General features: G+C 41.6%; 1 long non-coding RNA gene across 1 annotated transcript in view; it reads right to left on the bottom strand.

Annotated features, from left to right (window-relative positions):
- Nucleotides 1–17,705, bottom strand: part of LOC106507043 (uncharacterized) — a 150,753-nt gene extending 133,048 nt beyond the window's left edge. Inside the window, exons 1-2 of the long non-coding RNA XR_001302731.3 lie at nucleotides 13,945–17,705; nucleotides 9,387–9,456 (exon numbers count right to left, since the gene is read on the bottom strand). This is a non-coding gene — a long non-coding RNA (uncharacterized LOC106507043). The remainder of the gene's footprint in view (nucleotides 1–9,386; nucleotides 9,457–13,944) is intronic.
- Between the last annotated feature and the right edge of the window lie 334 nt (nucleotides 17,706–18,039).

The following is an 18,039-nucleotide window of genomic DNA, read 5'->3' as shown; positions in this document are numbered from 1 at the left end:
TTACCTATGTAATTAGTAAATTACCTGGGGTTGGATAGTTACTATTTTCTTGGCTGCAAAAAAAAAAAAAAAAAAAAAAAAAAAATTTAGGGGTTCCCGTCGTGGCGCAGAGGAAATGAATCTAACTAGGAACCATGAAGTTGCTGGTTTGATCCCTGGCCTCGCTCAGTGGGTTAAGGATCCAGTGTTGCTGTGAGCTGTGCTGTAGGTTGCAAACACGGCTTGGATCCTGCATTGCTGTGGCTGTGGTGTAGGCTGGCAGCTGCAGCTCCAATTCAACCCTGGGAACTTCCATATGCCATGGGTGTGGCTCTGAAAAGCAAAAATAAAATAAAATAAAATAAAATAAAATAAAATAAAATAAAGAAAAAGAGAAAGTGAATTGTGAATTGTACTCATGCTACAAACATTGCTAACTATGCAAGGATTCCTGAAATAAACTATGGAGGAGGGTTCTTTTATGATCCTTGGCAAACTGGAAGGAAGATCTGATTTCTATTGATTTGCCACCTACTTTTTGGAACTTCACCTTTTTCATCTATAAGATGGGCGTGGAGTTCCCACTGTGGCACAGTGGGTTAAGAATGTGACTGCAGCACCTTGGGTCACTGCAGAGGTTTGGGTTCAATCCCCAGCCCGGCACAGTGGGTTAAAGGATCCGGCATTGCTACAGCTGTGACTCGGATTCAGTCCCTGGCCAGGAAACTTCCACATGCCTCAGGTACAGCCAGAAAATAAAAAATAATGATAAAATTAAAATGGAGGAAATGATACATACTTCATCAAAGGTTGCTGCAGGAATTATCTAGCTCAGCTTCTAACACATCATGGATGGCTGAGAGGAGGGGACACTGGGTAAGAGTTGCTATAAGATGTTTGCCTTCAGATGAAAGATGTTACTTGTCCCCAAACTGTAACAGCAAGGATCAGTCGGGCACAATATATAACTGTTAATATTATAGCCAGTATTTGTAACTAAACAAACCCTGAAATCACAAATACACCAGCTAAGTACTGCTGCCTTTCAAACAGTTTCCCTTGGGAGAACATTTGCTCATTCTTGTGCTGTTCGAAACATCTCTAGGAATAAGAATTGCCTTCGGAGCCAATTACAAGGCCCTCAAGAAAACCAATCTCATTTGTTAATTGTCACACTTCATTTTCAACTCAAAATTTATGGCCGAGCGCTATCACTCGTCTTATTCATTTGACTTCACTCTAAGTGACACATGGCTATTCCCAAACACCTTGTCTATTCTCCAATGACCAAGAACTATTCCAGCCGAGTAAATTTGAACATATGCCACAGGCTATGAAGGGAATTATCAAGTATCTGAATAATTTTTCAAGGATATTATTTCAAAGAGACCGCATACATGCTTTAGTTCTGGTATATTTGCTTTGAAATCGATGTTATCACTTCATATTAGCAGGGTATGGGTAGATATCTGGAGCAGAATAGATGAAATTGAAGCTAAGACAAATGTCACAGACTTGATTTGTTGTTGGAATTGTGTGTCAGTGTGGCTTATGTGCTCTCTCTCGATGGCAGTACCTGAAGTCTTCTTGAGTCCCAGCAGCAAATATTTTGCTAAATATTCATGGAACCATTCAACTCCTTATTTTTGAATTTTTTTTTGTCTTTTTAGGGCCGCACCCACAGCATATGGAGGTCCCCAGGCTAGGGGTCGCTGGCCTCCACCACAGCCACAGCCACAGACACACCAGATCCAAGCCGCATCTGCGACCTACGCCACAGCTCATGGCAACACCGGATCCTTAACACACTGGGCAAGGCCAGGGATCAAACCCGCGTCCTCATGGATATTAGTCAGATTCGTTTCCGCCGAGCCATGACGGGAACTCCTTATTTTTGATTTTAAAGAACAGTGCAGTTTTGGCTCCCACAAAGCACTAGCATAGTGCCTCACATGGAGTAGAATCACAGGTTCACAGATGACAAGAGCTAGAAAGAGCCTTAGGAGATTGACACTCAGAAGAAGTGATGAGTCTGGGTTATGCAGGAAGTTGGTGCACTGGTTTAGGAGCAGACTTTCTAACCCAGGCTTTCATACTTCTCAGTCCACTGCTGCAGCCGGCACACCACATTTAAATAGTCAATAAGATCTCCTGGTTGCTTATTATTTGCATGAACTTTGTACATCCAACATGGGTTGGCACCTCTGCTTTACAACTGCAAATACATTACGCTTTGGTACAACGGTCCCAGTTCAAGCCTCTGCCAAATTCATTGCCTAAAGTGATATTACATATGCACTTTTCTTGACGTATAGGCCAAAATCTGCAGAGTCGCATTTATAATTCCATCGGTCTCAAATACTTCACAAAAAAACCTATTATTCATAACAATGCATAGCTAATTTTACTTCAAATAATCACATTAGCAGATATGAATGCCATATCTGTTTGGATCCATATAAGCAGATCTAGAAATAAACCAATCATGCAGTGAGTTCACCTTCAGCCCAGATGGAGTAGAAAGTAACTATTGTCCAATTGCCAGTAACACCCAAAATCTGAGCTTGTGTTCAACCTCAGTGTTGGCTGAAACAATGTGATTATGTGATGTGATTATATGAGGCAAAAGTCCAACCAGAAGTACCAAATTTTAATAGTTAATAAAATAGGACACCAAGGCACAAATTAGCTAGCTGTTTGGGATCACTTTTCAAACCTTTATAAAAATATCCCTTCCAAATAACACAACCATCTACTACCACAATTAGTCCATATCTCCTGTCTTTGAATTCATGGAAATATGCTGTGGTTTAGTAAAAGCGGAGCCTTTGGAGACTGTCAATTCTGAGACTGTCCCAGGTAGTGACTGAACTAGATTCTCCCCCTTCAGGTCAAAGTCTAAAAGTCTCTTGCTTTTCTTAATTCTCTACCCAACCCACCCTCTCCATTTTTTCGTTCATCTACTCACATCTCACTGACCCCAAGGAAACTTCAACGAGCACATGAAAATAACCCACAAAGTCCAACTCAATCAAGAGCCCTCAGTCCGCAAGGCCAGCATATAGGAGCCAAATGCTTCAGCTCGAATCCCTTTCATAATGTGAACAAATTGCCCTGCCTTGCACATGATAGGAATTGGATCTGGGGAATCCATCTTTTGAAGAAACACATGGAGACAAAATGTACCTCTGAAGTCATTAAAATTGAAAAATGAACTTTTAGATATTCACATGCTGTTATTAATGACATGGAGGGATTTCATGATCAGTGTTTAAATGAAAACAGCAGGGTACAAAACCGTACGTACAATGTAATAAGATATCTATCATTAAGATGTATGCGGGAGTTCCCATTGCGGCTCAGTGGTAACGAACCCAACTAGTATCCATGAGGACACAGGTTCAATCCCTGGCCCTGTTCAGTGAGTTAAGTATCCGGTGTTGCCATAAGCTGTGGTGTAGGTCACAAATGCGGCTCAGATCAGGTATTGCTGTGGCTGCAGCACAGGCCAGCAGCTGCAGCTTGGATTTGACCCCTGTCCTGGGAACTTCCATATGCCACAGATGTGGCCCTCAAAAGACAAGAAATAAAAAATAGAAAATAAAAAAATAGATATATAAATATAGTACCCTTGATAGGGGTTGATAAGAATGCCCCCTCTACCTCTGAGGTCTTCTTCCCCAGTTCAGATAACCTCACTCTAATCATGAGAAAATCAGGCAAACCCCATTTGGAGGCATGCGACAAATGCCTGACCAGTACTCCTCAAAACTGTTGATGTCATCAAAAGTAAAGGAAGTCTGAGGAACTGTCACAACTAAGAGGAGCCTAAGGAAATATGTCAACTCATTTATAATGTGGTAACTAAATGCAATAGATGAGATTTTGGAACAGAAAAGGGACTATAGTTAAAAACTAAGGCAACTTGACAAAAGTATGGATTGCCATTAATAATAATGAGTTCAGAAATTCCTGCTGGGGCACCTGACTGCAGTAGCTCAGGTTGCTGCAGAGGTCTGGGTTTGATCCCTGGCCCGGCCCAGTGGGTTAAAGGATCTGGCTTTGCTGCAGCTGCAGTGTAGGTCACAGCTGTGGCTCGGATTCAGTCTCTGGCCCTGGAACTTCCATATGCCATGGATACAGCCATAGAAAAGTGATACATCAATATTGATTCACTAATTATAACAAATGTAGCATACGGATGTAAGATGTTAATAATAGGGGAAACAGTGCGGAGTTGTATGGGAACTCTCCGCGCTGTCTTCACAATTTTTCTGTAAATCAAAGTATCTTCAAAAATAAAACTTTGTTTAAAAAGAGTTAACTGTGGCTACCTCTGGGTGGTAGTACTTTAGATGAAGTTCATGTTCGTCCCTATTATAGTCCATAGTTTGCTATAGATATACCAGATCTATTTATTGTGTACAGACAATGTTCGGTGTTTATTTAGCCCTTAAGGGATCCACAGCCCCTAGTTGGGAAACTTTGGCCTTAACCTTAGATAAGTCTGGCATCCTGTTCATAGTCCAGTGTTTCCTGAACACTGAGAGGAAGTGGAACTTTCCAGGCTGTCTGAAAACTTTTTGTAATCCTCGTTTTTATTCTCTGCTATATTTTCACAAGTTGGATACATTCCCAATCAATGTCATTAATCAATGAGGCTTATAGAGGAGAGTAGGGTAAGAAGCAGGAAAAAAATATTATGAATGGTGGAACCCAATTCGCATCCAAAAGACCCTTTCCTAATCTTAATATGAAATGCTCATCTTGGAGTTCCCAAAGCGGCTCAGTGGTTGACGAATCCGACTAGGAACCATGAGGTGGCGGGTTCAATCCCTGGCCTTGCTCAGTGGGTTGGGGATCCGGCGTTACTGTGAGCTGTGGTGTAGGTCGCAGAAGAGGCTTGGATCCCGAGTTGCTGTGGCTGTGGTGTAGGCCGGTGGCTACAGCTCCAATTGGACCCCTAGCCTGGGAACCTCCATATGCCATGGGAGTGGCCCTAGAAATGGCAAAAAAAAAAAAGACAAAAAAAAAAAGAAATGCTCATCTTTCCTGAGACACATATATGTGCCCCCAAAACTACTTTTTCAAGCTAAGACCTCTTTATTTGCACATATTTAATTTTAGTTTGCAAATTCACATAAAAGAAAGGAAGAAAATAAAGGGCTTTACTTCCTATAAGGTATCTAGCACACTGTAGTTGATGAGTTTGAAGAAAACCACAATCCAAAAAGATACATGGACCCCTATTGTCATAGCAGTACTGTTCACAATACCCAAGATATGGAAACAACCTAACAGATGCATAGATGTGGTACATATATACAATGGAATACTACTCAGCCATAAAAAAGAACAAAATAATGCCTTTCGCTTCAACATGGATGCAACTAGAGATTCTCATACTAAGGGAAGTAAGTCAGAAAGAGAAAGACAAATACCATATGATATCACTTATATGTGGAATCTAAAATATGGCACAAATAATCCTATCTAAAAAACAGAAACAGACTCACAGACATAGAGAAAAAACTTGTGGTTACCAAGGGGTAGGGAGTGGGATGGACTGGGAGTTTGGGGCTAGTAGATGCAAACTATTACATTTAGAATGGATAAGCAATGAGGTCCTGTTGTATAGCACAGGGACCTATATCCAGTCTCTTGGAATAGACCATTATGGAAGATAATATAAAAAAAGAATATACATATATTCAAATATATATATATATATATACACATATATATATATATATATATATATATAAATGACTGTCTCACTTTGCTGTACAGCAGAAATTGGCACAACATTGTAAACCAACTATACTTTAATTAAAAAAATTGTTGAATACCTCCTAGGTGTGAGGGATACAGGGCCTGGCACACAGTACTGTTCAGAAAATATTTGTTAATAATGAACAAGATTCCTGCCATCATGAAATTTACACATTTGTGGCAGAGACAGAGAATTAAAACACAGTGTGTAAGTATAGCGTTCATGGGAGCATAGAGGAGGGGGGTCTTACCTTTTCTAAAACACCCAAGGATGGCATCTAAGAGGGAAGACATAAAAGCTAAAATCTGGGGGAGAAGTAGGAGTTAAATGGGAGAGGTGGTGAGTATGGGGTGGGAGGAGTTGGAAAAGGGAAAGGCAGAGAGGCAAAAATTCCCACGGTATCTGTAAGGAATCATTGAGATATATAGGGGTTTCTCTTGAGGATTCGTAAGTGAAAAAAAATTTAAAGTCAGTTGAGAACCAAATTAAGGAGATCCTTGAATGCCCAAGTGAAGAATGTGTGCTTCGTATTGGAGTCAATAAGGCAGTATCACTTATTTTTAAGGAGAACACCGACTGACGTGGACAATATTCTAGAAATCCTGGGTTGACCTGGAAGGGACAATATAAGAGGTGGAGCGGGGAATTAGGAGGCTCTTGTAGTGCGAAGTGATGGGAACTGGACTGAGAGTGAGGCTGAGCATGGGACATGGTGGTGGTAAACAAATGTAGGAAATATTAACGAGGAAGGGTCAATAGGATTTGGTGGCCTGACCAATTATAACGCGGGAAAGGGGAAGCTCATTAAGTACATGTCCTTCATCAGTTGGTTTGACTTGCTGTGGTTCTCAAACTTGATTTTACATCTGAATCCCCTGGGGGACTTGTTAAAACATAGATTGCTGGGCCTAACCCCTGAGTTTCTCATTTGGTAGCTTTGCAATGGAACCTGAGCCTTTGTATTTCTTTTTCTTTTTTTTTTTTTTTTGAAACTAAAGAAGTTTTTATTGTTTTAATTTTGAAATTATAGTTGATTTACAATATTCTGTCAATTTCTGTTGTACAGCAAAGTGACCCAGTCACTTTTTCTTATATTATTTTCCATCATGGTCTATCCCAAGAGATTGAATATCATTCCCTGTGCTATACAGTAGGACCTCATTGCTTATCCATTCCATATAAGTACCGCATGCTAACTGATTGTGCCACTGGAGCTCCTGCTTATCCATTCTAAATGTAATAGTTTGCATCTACTAACCCCAAACTCCCAGTCCATCCCACTCCCTCCCCCCTTCCCCTTGGCAACCGCAAGTCTGTTCTCTATGAGACTTTGCATGTCTAACAAGTTCCCAGGTGTTACCAACACTTCTGCTTCAGGGACCACACTTTGAGAACCATTGGATTATAGAACACATCACATCCTTTGCAGCAAACGGGCCATGAGGATCATGTCTTAGTATTTTTAGCAAACGGTGCTGGAACATCTAGTTAGCTACATGCAAAAGATAATAGTATCCAATGCACATTTCCAGAATTGTGTTTTACAGATACTAAACTGCAAATCAATCAGTGTGATACACCGCATCAATGGACTGAAAAGTAAAAACCATATGATCATCTCAATAGATGCAGAAAAAGCTTCTGACAAAATTCAGCACCCATTTCTCTATGCCCAGAAAGTGGGCATAGAGGGAACCTACCTCCACATAATAAAGGACATATACGACAAACCCACAGCTCACATCATTCTCAATGGTGAAAAACTGAAAGCAATTCTGCTAAGATTGGGAACAAGACAAGGATGTCCACTTTCACCACTGTCATTCAACATAGTTCTGGAAGTCCTAACCATGGCAATCAGAGCAGAAAAAGAAAGAAAAGGAATCCAAATTGGAAAGGAAGAAGTAAAACTATCACTATTTGCAGATGACAGGATACTATACCCAGAATATCCTAAAGACACTACCAGAAAACTGTTAGAGCTCATCAATGAATTTGGTAAAGTTGCAGGATACAAAATTAATACACAGAAATCAATTGCATTTTGATATACTAATAATGAAAGATCAGAAAGAGAATTTAGGAAAACCATTCCATTTAGCATTGTATCAAAAAGGATACCTAGGAATAAACCTACCTAAAGAGAAGAAAATAACTACTTGATGACCATGAGTACCCAGACCTACTGATGCCTAAGGACTGATAAATGTAACTCCTATGACACCACCCCATTACATCATCATCAACCAATCAGAGAACTGTGCATAATTCTAATCGATACCCCAGGACACCCTCCCTCACTTCATCTTCAAAAATGTTTTGCTGACTTAGAATAGATTTACAAGGAGATCCTGCTGAATAGCATTGAGAACTTTGTCTAGATACTCATGTTGCAACAGAAGAAAGGGTGGGGGGGAATGTAATTGTAATGTATACATGTAAGGATAACTTGATCCCCTTGCTGTACAGTGGGAAAATTAAAAAAAAAATGTTTTGCTGAAACCCATGAGGAAGTTCAAACTTTTTGAGCCCTAGCTGTCCCAGACTCCTTGCTTGGTGCCCTCCAATAAACACTTGCACTTACCTTCACCACAACCTGGTGTCAGTAGATTGGCTTGACTGCGTGGGTGAGTGGACTCAAGTTTGGTTCAGTAACAGAAGTGGTGAAATTTAGGGTATATTATGAAGGTAAGACCTTCAGTATCTCCACACGGATTGGATATGGCATAAGAAAAACCACCGTATGGGTTCGGCCTTGATAGCTAGAAGCTAGTGCCATTTACCAAGATTTTGAAGATCACTGAGGAGCAAAGGGTTTTTTTTGGGGGGGGTATTTTTTGTTTTTGCAGAGAGGTGGCTGTCACGGTTCAGTGTTAGACATGTTAAATCTGAGATGTCTGGATACATACAAATAGAACTATAGAGAAATAATGAATCCAGAGCTAAGGTCTAGACTACATATGGAAATTTGGGAGTCTGCAGTATAAAAGTTGGTATTTAAAGCCCTGAAACTGGGTACAAGTTTACTAAAATCATGATGAGTTTAGTTGGACTAGAACATAAAGGATGTGAAGGTGGGGGATGTACTTGGAACGTACGCAGCAACAAGACTATAGAAGACCTTATATCCTATGCATCCGAATTTGCACTTTATCTTGAGAGGGAATTGCTGAGATCAGCAGAAAGATGTAGTCAGACTTACTTCAAACACACTTGTTTCATGATGCTGGTGGAAGTGCGAAGGAAGGATCAGAGACCTACAAATTATTTGGGAGGTTATTACAAAGTTTAGGAAAGACTTGTCACACCAATGCTTCTCAAATGTCTCTGCACACCAGACATGGGATGGCACAACTCCCTAGGCTCATCAACGTGAACTTTTTAGTTTCTTTTGTTCATCTAGTCCACATGGGAAGAACATTCAATGAGTCGATTGGCACCAGTGCTGTGGTCAGCTTGAAAATTAGATTTTTCAGTGTAAAACAATTCATTATTTAGGCTTTTAGGAACTGAGTCATAGGAGTGGACTCACCCCTCCAACCCTCATCTCCAAACTTGAATCCCTCAGCTTTCCAGGTGACACAAAATTGAGTTCCAAGCCATTCAAAGATGAAGGTCAAAGACCAAGACTTACGATCTCTCGAGCCATGGCGAGGTTCCTCACTGATGTCGAAGCAACAGGGAAGTGTGTTATGTCTTCTTTTCTAAAATCCAGAAATGCATATTATTTTTATTGTTATAAAAACTTTACAAAGAAAAAAAAGGAAAAAAGTGGGAGTTTCTAATTTAATCTTTTGCTGACACCTAGTGCTGGAACTCTGCATATTCAACCAGCTGCTCCAAATAAGAAACAACAACAACAACAACAACAAAAAACACATTTACAGTGTCATGGGTTGAGCAATAACCACTATCTCTTTCGGTGAATAATTTTCACCTAAACATCATTTCTCATGTTTATATACCAGCCTTTGAAAGCATTCAGATACCAGTCCTTTTAAATGACTAAGAATTCAATGTTAAGGCAATTTCTTTCTGGTCTCAATTTTGGTTACCTGCTAGGGGAATTCCTGAGAGCACATGAAGGCCCAAGTAGGTCAGAATTTTGCTTTCTGTAAGTTGTAAACACTTAGGAAGAATTTCCCTTGGAAGTTGAATCAGACGGGACTGGAATCCACCATGTTTTCACAACCATACTTTTCAACTATTGACAAATCCGCAAATTCACTTTAAGCGTTCACACTGAGCAGCCAAAAGTTAGCCTTGCATGGAACTATTACAAACTACAATTTATAAAGAAGAATGAATTAGTACATGAGGGAGGGGGAAAAGAACTTCGTTTTTCCTAGCTTTAGTGGGCTATAGTTAACATGCAGCATTGTGTCAGTTTAAGGTGTGCAGTGTGAGATTCCATCTGTGTACATATTGTGCAATGATTGCTGCAGTAAGGGGATAAGGTTGGTTAACACAGCCTTCACCTCACATAGTTACCTTATTTGGTTGCATGTGTGGGGAGAACTTTTTTTTTTTTTTTTTGGTCTTTTTGCTATTTCTTGGGCCGCTCCCGCGGCATATGGAGGTTCCCAGGCTAGGGGTGGAATCGGAGCTGTAGCCACCGGCCTACGCCAGAGCCACAGCAACGCGGGATCCGAGCCGCGTCTGCAACCTACACCACAGCTCATGGCAACGCCGGATCGTTAACCCACTGAGCAAGGGCAGGGATGGAACCTGCAACCTCATGGTTCCTAGTCGGATTCGTTAACCACTGCGCCACGACGGGAACTCCTGGGGAGAACTTTTAAAACGTCCTCACGGAGCTGCTTTCAAGTACCCCACACAGTAGCGTTAACTATGGTCTCCGGGTTGTGCGTTCCATCCCCAGAACTTGTGATCTTATAACTAGACGTTTGAACCTTTTGACCAACTTCACCTGTTTCCCCCACACCTCTGTCCCTGACAAGCACCAATTTATTCTCTGTTTCTAGGAGTTCAGGGTTTGTTTGTTTTTTTTTAGAGTCTTCGTATAAGTGAGAACATATCATATTTGTCTGTCTTTGTTTGACCTCTTTCCCCAAGCATAATGCCCTCTAGGTTTATCCATGTTGCCACAAATGTCAGGATTTCCTTACTTTTTATGGAATATATATATATATATATATAAAATCATATTTTGTTTTTCCAGTCACCTGTAGACAGATACTTCGGTTGCTTCCACGTCTTGGCGTTTGTAAATAACGCTACAGTGAACATGAGGTTCAGATACCTCTTTGAAATAGTGATTTATTTCCTTTGGATATATACCCAGAAGTGGGATTACTGGATCAAATGGTAGTTCTGTTTTTAATTTCTTGAGGAACTTTCCTATTAAGTTTCCATTGTGGCTGACCAAATTTACATTTCCACCAACAGTGTACCAGGGTTCCCTTTTCTCCACACCCTCACCAACACTTATTTCTTGTGGGTTTTTTTATAATAATCAAAAAATGATTTCTTATGCAACAATTTCAGGAAATGGGCGTTATTTGCATAGACATCATTAAAAATAGGGTTTGAACTATTTTCTCGGAACTAAGTCATGTGGGCATTCAAGAGGATTACATTTGTGTTTGGAAGTGTTTGAGCTACAGAGGCAGACAGGAAATTAAAAATGTAGGGTTTGGACTTCCCATTGTGGCTCGGTGGGCTAAGAATCCAACTAGTGTCCATGAGGATGTGGGTTCGAACCCTGGCCATGCTCAGTGGGAAAGGATCCTGCATCTGCCATAGGTCGCAGATGTGGCTCGGATATGGCGTGGCTGTGGCTGTGGCTATGGCATAGGCCAGGAGCTATAGCTCCGATTTGACCCCTAGCCTGGGAATTTCCTTATGCCACGGATGCAGTCCTAAAAAGACTAAATAAATAAACGAATACATGAAATCATTGGTGTTCATTTAAAAATAAATTAAAATGTAGGGTTTGTAAAAATGAATATACCGGTTCTCTGCTTGAATCTGCATCTGCTAGCTGTGTGATCTTAGATAAGTTACCCAACCTTCCTGAGCCTCCTCTTTAAACTATGGATAATAGCACTTGCTATGTGGGTTACTGTGAGGGCTGAAGCATTGCACAAAGTTTCCGACACACAGAAAGTGCCCAATAAACAAGCACTGCTATTTGTAATAACAGTATTAAAAATAATCGGGGAGTTCCCGTCATGGCACAGCGGAAACAAATCCGACTAGGAACCATGAGGTTGCGGGTTCGCTCCCTGGCCTCGCTCAGTGGGTTAAGGATCCGGCGTTGCCGTGAGATGAGGCTCAGATCTGGTGTTGCTGTGGCTGTGGTGTAGGCTGGCAGCTGTAGCTCTGATTAGACCCCTAGCCTGGGAACCTCCATATGCCGCGGGTGTGGCCCTAAAAAGACAAAAGGCAGAAAAAAAAAATAGTTAAGCTTCCTGCCTGCATCCTCCCTTGGAGTTGAGACTATGGCCCCAAGAGAAGGCAATTCCCTGTTGCAAATGCTCTAGGGCACTGTGGAAGGTAATCGTGATGGCCTCAGCATCTACAGGAAGTGCCACCGACCCAAGGTTAAGTGGCCCCTGGCTGGTCATAGAGGCATGTTCTCAAAGGGGATAGGAAATCAGTAGGAACAGTCAGCCTTGTTCTAGTTTAGAGAAACAGAAGGAGAAGCCCCAAATCTGTAACATTGTCTTACCGCACATGCGCTGCTGCTATAGACACCAAAGAAGCAGAACTGCTCGCTCTGAAACAAAGTGGTTAACCTAATGCAGGCTCCGGGGTCAGACTGACCTGAGTTTGAACTCAAGCTCCGCCACTGAAAAACTCTGTGACTTTGTACAAGCTACTTAACTTCCCTGAGCCTTAATTATTCATTGTAAATTTGGGAAAAATAATAATAGCACTTAACTCTTAAGGCTATATTGCAAGAATTAAATGAAATGATGTGTGTAAACCGCTTTGCACAATCCCTGGCATACCGTCCGTGCTCAATAAATCATTACCCTTACATCATTAAATCATTCAACTTGCTGTTACAACAAATACAGCCTTGATGTGTGTGAACGAGCCTGGTAGTTTCAAATGAATGGTAATAATCTGAGAAGAATGTCTTCCATGGCTTTGGCTTTCTAAAGTTCAAACCTCATCATTATCACCATGTATTAAACACCTACCATATGCCAGGCATTTAGGTACTATTTCTAACTTAATCGTCACAGTACCTAAATAAGGGAGATGCTATTTTTCCCTTAACACGCAAGGAAAGGGAGACTCAAAGAAGGTGAAGTAAAAACTTGCCCCAGGTCCTACCAGCAGAACAGCCAATATTTGAACCTAGGCTTGGATTCAGAATCCCTGCTTTTGCTCAATGCAGGACCGTCCCGACTTTTGTAAAGTCACCTACCATAACTTCCTACAGCCTTTAGGGCAAAAGTCAAGCCCCTCCGGTTACTACATAAGGCTTTTCCTTATCTGGGTCTGGCCCCTACTAACCCCTCTGGCCTCCATGCCTCCAGCCCAATCACTACCTCCCAAAATCCCTCTTTGGGATGCCCTTCCTGAGTTTTCCAGAGCTCCCCGGCCGTATCGACCATATCTCTATCATGGGACTTGCCCTGCTGCAACGTAAATATTGATTTCATTGTCTGTGTTCCGCAAAGGGCCATAAACTCTTCAGGGCACTCTGTCTCATCCATCTTTCTGTTCGCACTATCAAGCAAAGTGTTTAGCATGAGTAGGAATTCAGCCATTGTGTGTTGAGGGAGTGAATGAGTGAGTAGATGGATTAATGGCTATTGAGCAGGGAAGGTCCAAGCATAAAGTCCTACCCCTTTTTAGAACAGTGGTGCTTAAGGTGTGGTTCCCTGGACCAGCAGCAGTCTCTGGGCATTTTGAAGCGCACATTATTGGCCCTGCCCCAGAAGCAGAAACCCTGGGGCTGGGCTCGAGCCATCTGTAGTTTAACAACCCCTCCAGGTGATTCAGATGCATGGAAATGAAAAGTATGGGTATACAACAGAGTCACATTGCCAAGAAACACACAGATGGAAACAGCAAAAAGAGTATGGTTATTATTAAAACTAATTCCTTCAGTTTATTTGGTACCCAATACATTAAAAAGGGTTTTCCTACCTACCCTCTTGGAATGGAGAGGGAAAGTGAGTAAGGAGCTCAGATCTGTTTTAGATACATACCTATTTGGTAGGCCCCTGCGTTCCGAGGAACTCACTCGCTCAGCTGTCACATCTGGAAAACAAGAGTTTTGTGTCTCCAGAGGTGCGTCTGCCTGGCCGGGCTGGGCCGAGGTAGCGGCCTCGGTGGTCATTAGCCCTTCCGGTGAAATCCCATTGGTTGGTCTCGGATTCCAGGTGGGCAAGGTTGAATGTGATGAAATACTACTGGGGGTTACAGGAAAGCTAAAGCTATGGGGGGAAAGATGTACGCAGGCTACCCGGGGTACAGGAGTATTTTTAACACTTTACACAGACATGAGGTTTCAGCAAGTGAGAGAGGCAGCTTACAAAATTATATGACTCTATTCTTAGTTTAAAAAATATTTGGTCACTCTCAGAGAAAAAAAAAATTTGTGAAAGGCATTAAGATATAATGGTGATTTCTTTGGGTCGTGGGATTACCCCTTACCATTTTTTTTTCCAAAAAAATTTTTATAATGAAAAAAAGATAATAAAGGTAGAAAATTGGTTCTGTGTACCCAGAGGGAACTGGACACACAGTACTGACTGCTGAAGTAGCTGGAGGCAGGATTTGAAAAAGAGGATTGGAATCGCAGAGGCTGGAAAGACCCCAGGACAATCTGATATCAAGGGGCCTCCTTAAAGCACTGAAATGAGATGAGGTGATGCTCTTCTGAAGACTGCTATCTATCGTCAAAGACCGTGGACACTGCAGACTCAGCTTTCTGCTAACTCCAAGGCAACTTCAAGCAAAAAAGAAAGCAAGCGTCTGGGACCTAGATCGAACCTGGCTTGTTTTGCTTTGGTATTTTTGCCCAGGACCTGGAAGGTGAGAGGGCTCGTTTGGAAGGTGGAAGTGAGGGGAAATTATCCAGAACAGTTTAGTGGCTCCAGGGATCACAAGGAGGTATCGACTGGAGGGGAGGAATAAGAGAAGCAAACAACTAGCGCCTGAAGCAAACTGTTGTGCACTTGAAACTTGTGCCCAACTAATTGCATAAAATGAGACGATGTACCTGTAACTTACATATTCTGCATAGTTTCTACCCTAAGATTTCTTCACGCTATGGTTTAAAACTCAGCTGCATTCTTGAAAATGATCATCCGAGCAATAATTACTTTGGGAGTGGAGGTTGAGAATGGCATTAAAGCAAACGTTCTGAATCTCAAGGGCACACTCTCCGGAGAAGTGACCCCTCCCCCAACCTGGAGCCTTGGGAGTGGAAAGTTATTATTCGCACAGTTTACATGTATTTAGCAGTTAGTGCTTGGAAGGCTAAGTGCTTTGAATGGATTGGCACATTGGTACTTCAAAGGAGCCCTATGAGTTGGATACTGCTATTATGCCCAACTTTGGAGATCTAGCTGGCAAGGGGCAACGTTAGGACTGTCTGACTGACGTGCAGATTCCTTGTACAATACCAGCCTGCATTTGTCAGTCCTGAAAATACCCTAAAGCAAATGATGATAGCAGTAAAATGAGGCAACAATTAGTAATGCCTGGGGTGAGGTTGTAAGGAAACAACACTTGTCTGTGTTGGCTATACTGCCTTGGTAGGGAATGTGAATTGGTGTGATCTTTTCAAAGGACAATTCAGCAATATTTATGAGAAGGATTTTAACATAAATGTAAAAAAATTTCATAAGCGGAAAAAAGCAAGGTGCAGAATGCTGTGTATAGTAAGATCAATTTTGTATTAATTTTTAAAATACATATAGAAGATGGCTTCATATGCCAGCATATAAGTATTTTTTTCTGGGAAAGGAAACACAAGAAGACTTTAACAATAAACACCTTTGGAAAGAATAACTGAGTTATTTTTGTGCTGTTTGGAGATACTTGGGCTTTTAAAGCTCTGTTTTTTTTTTCCTCCGTGTTTGCTGTTCTTAAAAAAAAAAAAAACCTTTGTTAAATCTTTAAAATAAAAACCAAATAGCTAGCATTTCTCGATGGTTCATAATGAGCAAGGGACTGTGCTAAGCATTTTACATGTAATAATTCATTACATTCCCACGGTAAATGATTAGCTCCATTTTCCAGGTGAGGAGTTTGAGGTTCAGAGGAGTGAAATCACTTGCTCGAGGTCCCACAGCTAGGAGGTGGAGGAGTTGCCCTTGAAAGGCCTGTCTGCCTTGCTTCGGGGCCCATGGCTCTCAACTGCTGGGCTGTCCTCTTCTAATTGGTGTTTATACTCTCATTGCCTAATAAAAGTAAACGGGTGAACAACTGGAGTCTAATGAGATAATGTATGTGAAAATACTTTTCTAAGTATAGAGATGTTTGGGAGGACAGGATGGGCAGGAGGAGGGAGTTTAAATTGGGCAGACCTGCCCACTGACCCCAGACAGTCAGGATATTGGGGGGGGGGGGGTGGAGGAAACGATGAGCAACATTTTATATTTCTTCTCTAAAAATATTATAAAATTATATTTATTCCTCTTTTCCCCAGTAATACCTGATCATGGCTTAGAAATTAAAATGATATGGAGAAATCAAAGTCCTTTCAGAATACCCCTCACCAATAATTAATGCCTTTGTTTCAGATTTTAATGGCTATGTAATTACATATTGCACACACTCACATATTTTACATAAATGGGAGCAACTATCTCTTTGCTCAGCATCTAACTTTTTTCATCCTCACAATATACCTTGACCGTCTTTTCATAACAGCACTTACAAATCTACTTTTTCTCTTTTAAATAGCTGCATGGTCTCCTATTTTGTGAGTGTGTGTGTGTGCGCGTGCATGATTTTTTAAATCATCTAGTGAAGGATGTTTAGGTGACTTTCGAGTGTTTCCAAGTGTGTGTGTGTACATTATTTTTTACATCGTCTATCAAAGGACATTTAGGTTACTTGCAAGTGTTTCCGTGTGTGTGTGTACACACATTACTTTTTTAAATCATCTGTTGAAGGAGACTTAAGTTACTTCCAAGTGTGTGCTTTCCTAAAATGCTGCTGTAATGAATACACTTTCTAAGAAAGTTTAGAAGGGTCATCAGAATGAGTGTGACATTTGCCAATTCTGTAGCCAATAAGAGTGTCCCAGTAGGACTCTGTACTTCGGTAAGGAGTATGTTTCACTGTGTGGAGAAACAAAGAATTCTCTCCAAAATAGTTTGGCCAACACATTCAGAGATATTAGAGTTGCCAACAAGTGGGACCACCTCAAAAAGAAGAGCAGCCTGTTTTGACAGTTTAGTGACAGAGCACAGACTTGCCACAATTGCCCAACACTAATTGCTGGATCAGAGGAGGAATTTCCAGACTCAGTTCCAAGCAGGGCTGGTACAGGGCTATGGATTTCCCCCCCCCATCCCCCCCCCCCGCCCCAGACAGTCTGGAGACAGCTAGACAGGGAGATGGGCAGCAGAGCTCCAAATCCGGCAACAGCACGTGTGGAAGGAGCAGTGACCTATGGGGAAGACTCATAATTCATAGACCAAACCTCTTCCAGCAGAGGGCAGTGCCTCAGATATCAGGCGGGACGCGGGCCAGCTGGAGCCAGAGCTGGGAACTTCGCTGGACAGATTGCACCAGCCCTAGGCTGAGGAGAAAGTGAACGTAACTGTCCCTTGGATACTGTAAGTGACATTGGGGAGCACCCAGGGAGAGACAGTGGGATTTCACACGACTGTAATTTGCCTGTTTTCTAATGTTACACAATTTGGGTTTGGTAACAAATCCCTTTTGATACAGTCAGGCCATTAAGGCTTCCACGTAAGGGATTTGGGGTCGCTTTAACTCGACTGGTCACTGACTTTCAGGCGTCGGGGTGCATGCTAGAATCAGAAAAGGAGTGACATTCCTAAAATATAACCTAGGCTTCTGACCCTGGGGCTCTGTGGATCGGACACAAAGTTTACAAATAGAAAGTTAGCAGAGGGTAAGATATGTAAAAAGTAACAATTTTATCTAAAAATAGAAACTTAGTGGTTAGCACTAAGTCCTCTGCTTTTGAATTTCAAAGACTTAAAACAAACTTTAACTTGGAAGAGCCAGCCATGCAAATTGCTGTGCCTGCAGATAATGAAAAGATTCAAAGAAGTTAGCGTGCAGGCCTAAACAGTTTCCAATCAACTCTTCCCCGC

The sequence above is a fragment of the Sus scrofa genome, chromosome X (assembly GCF_054392235.1).
Source record: "Sus scrofa isolate SSC_HxYL_T2T_F1_AM1 chromosome X, Sscrofa_HxYL_maternal_Yorkshire_Landrace_v2.0, whole genome shotgun sequence".
NCBI classification, from domain to species: Eukaryota; Metazoa; Chordata; class Mammalia; order Artiodactyla; family Suidae; genus Sus; species Sus scrofa.
This window is presented reverse-complemented; position numbering and strand designations above follow the sequence as displayed.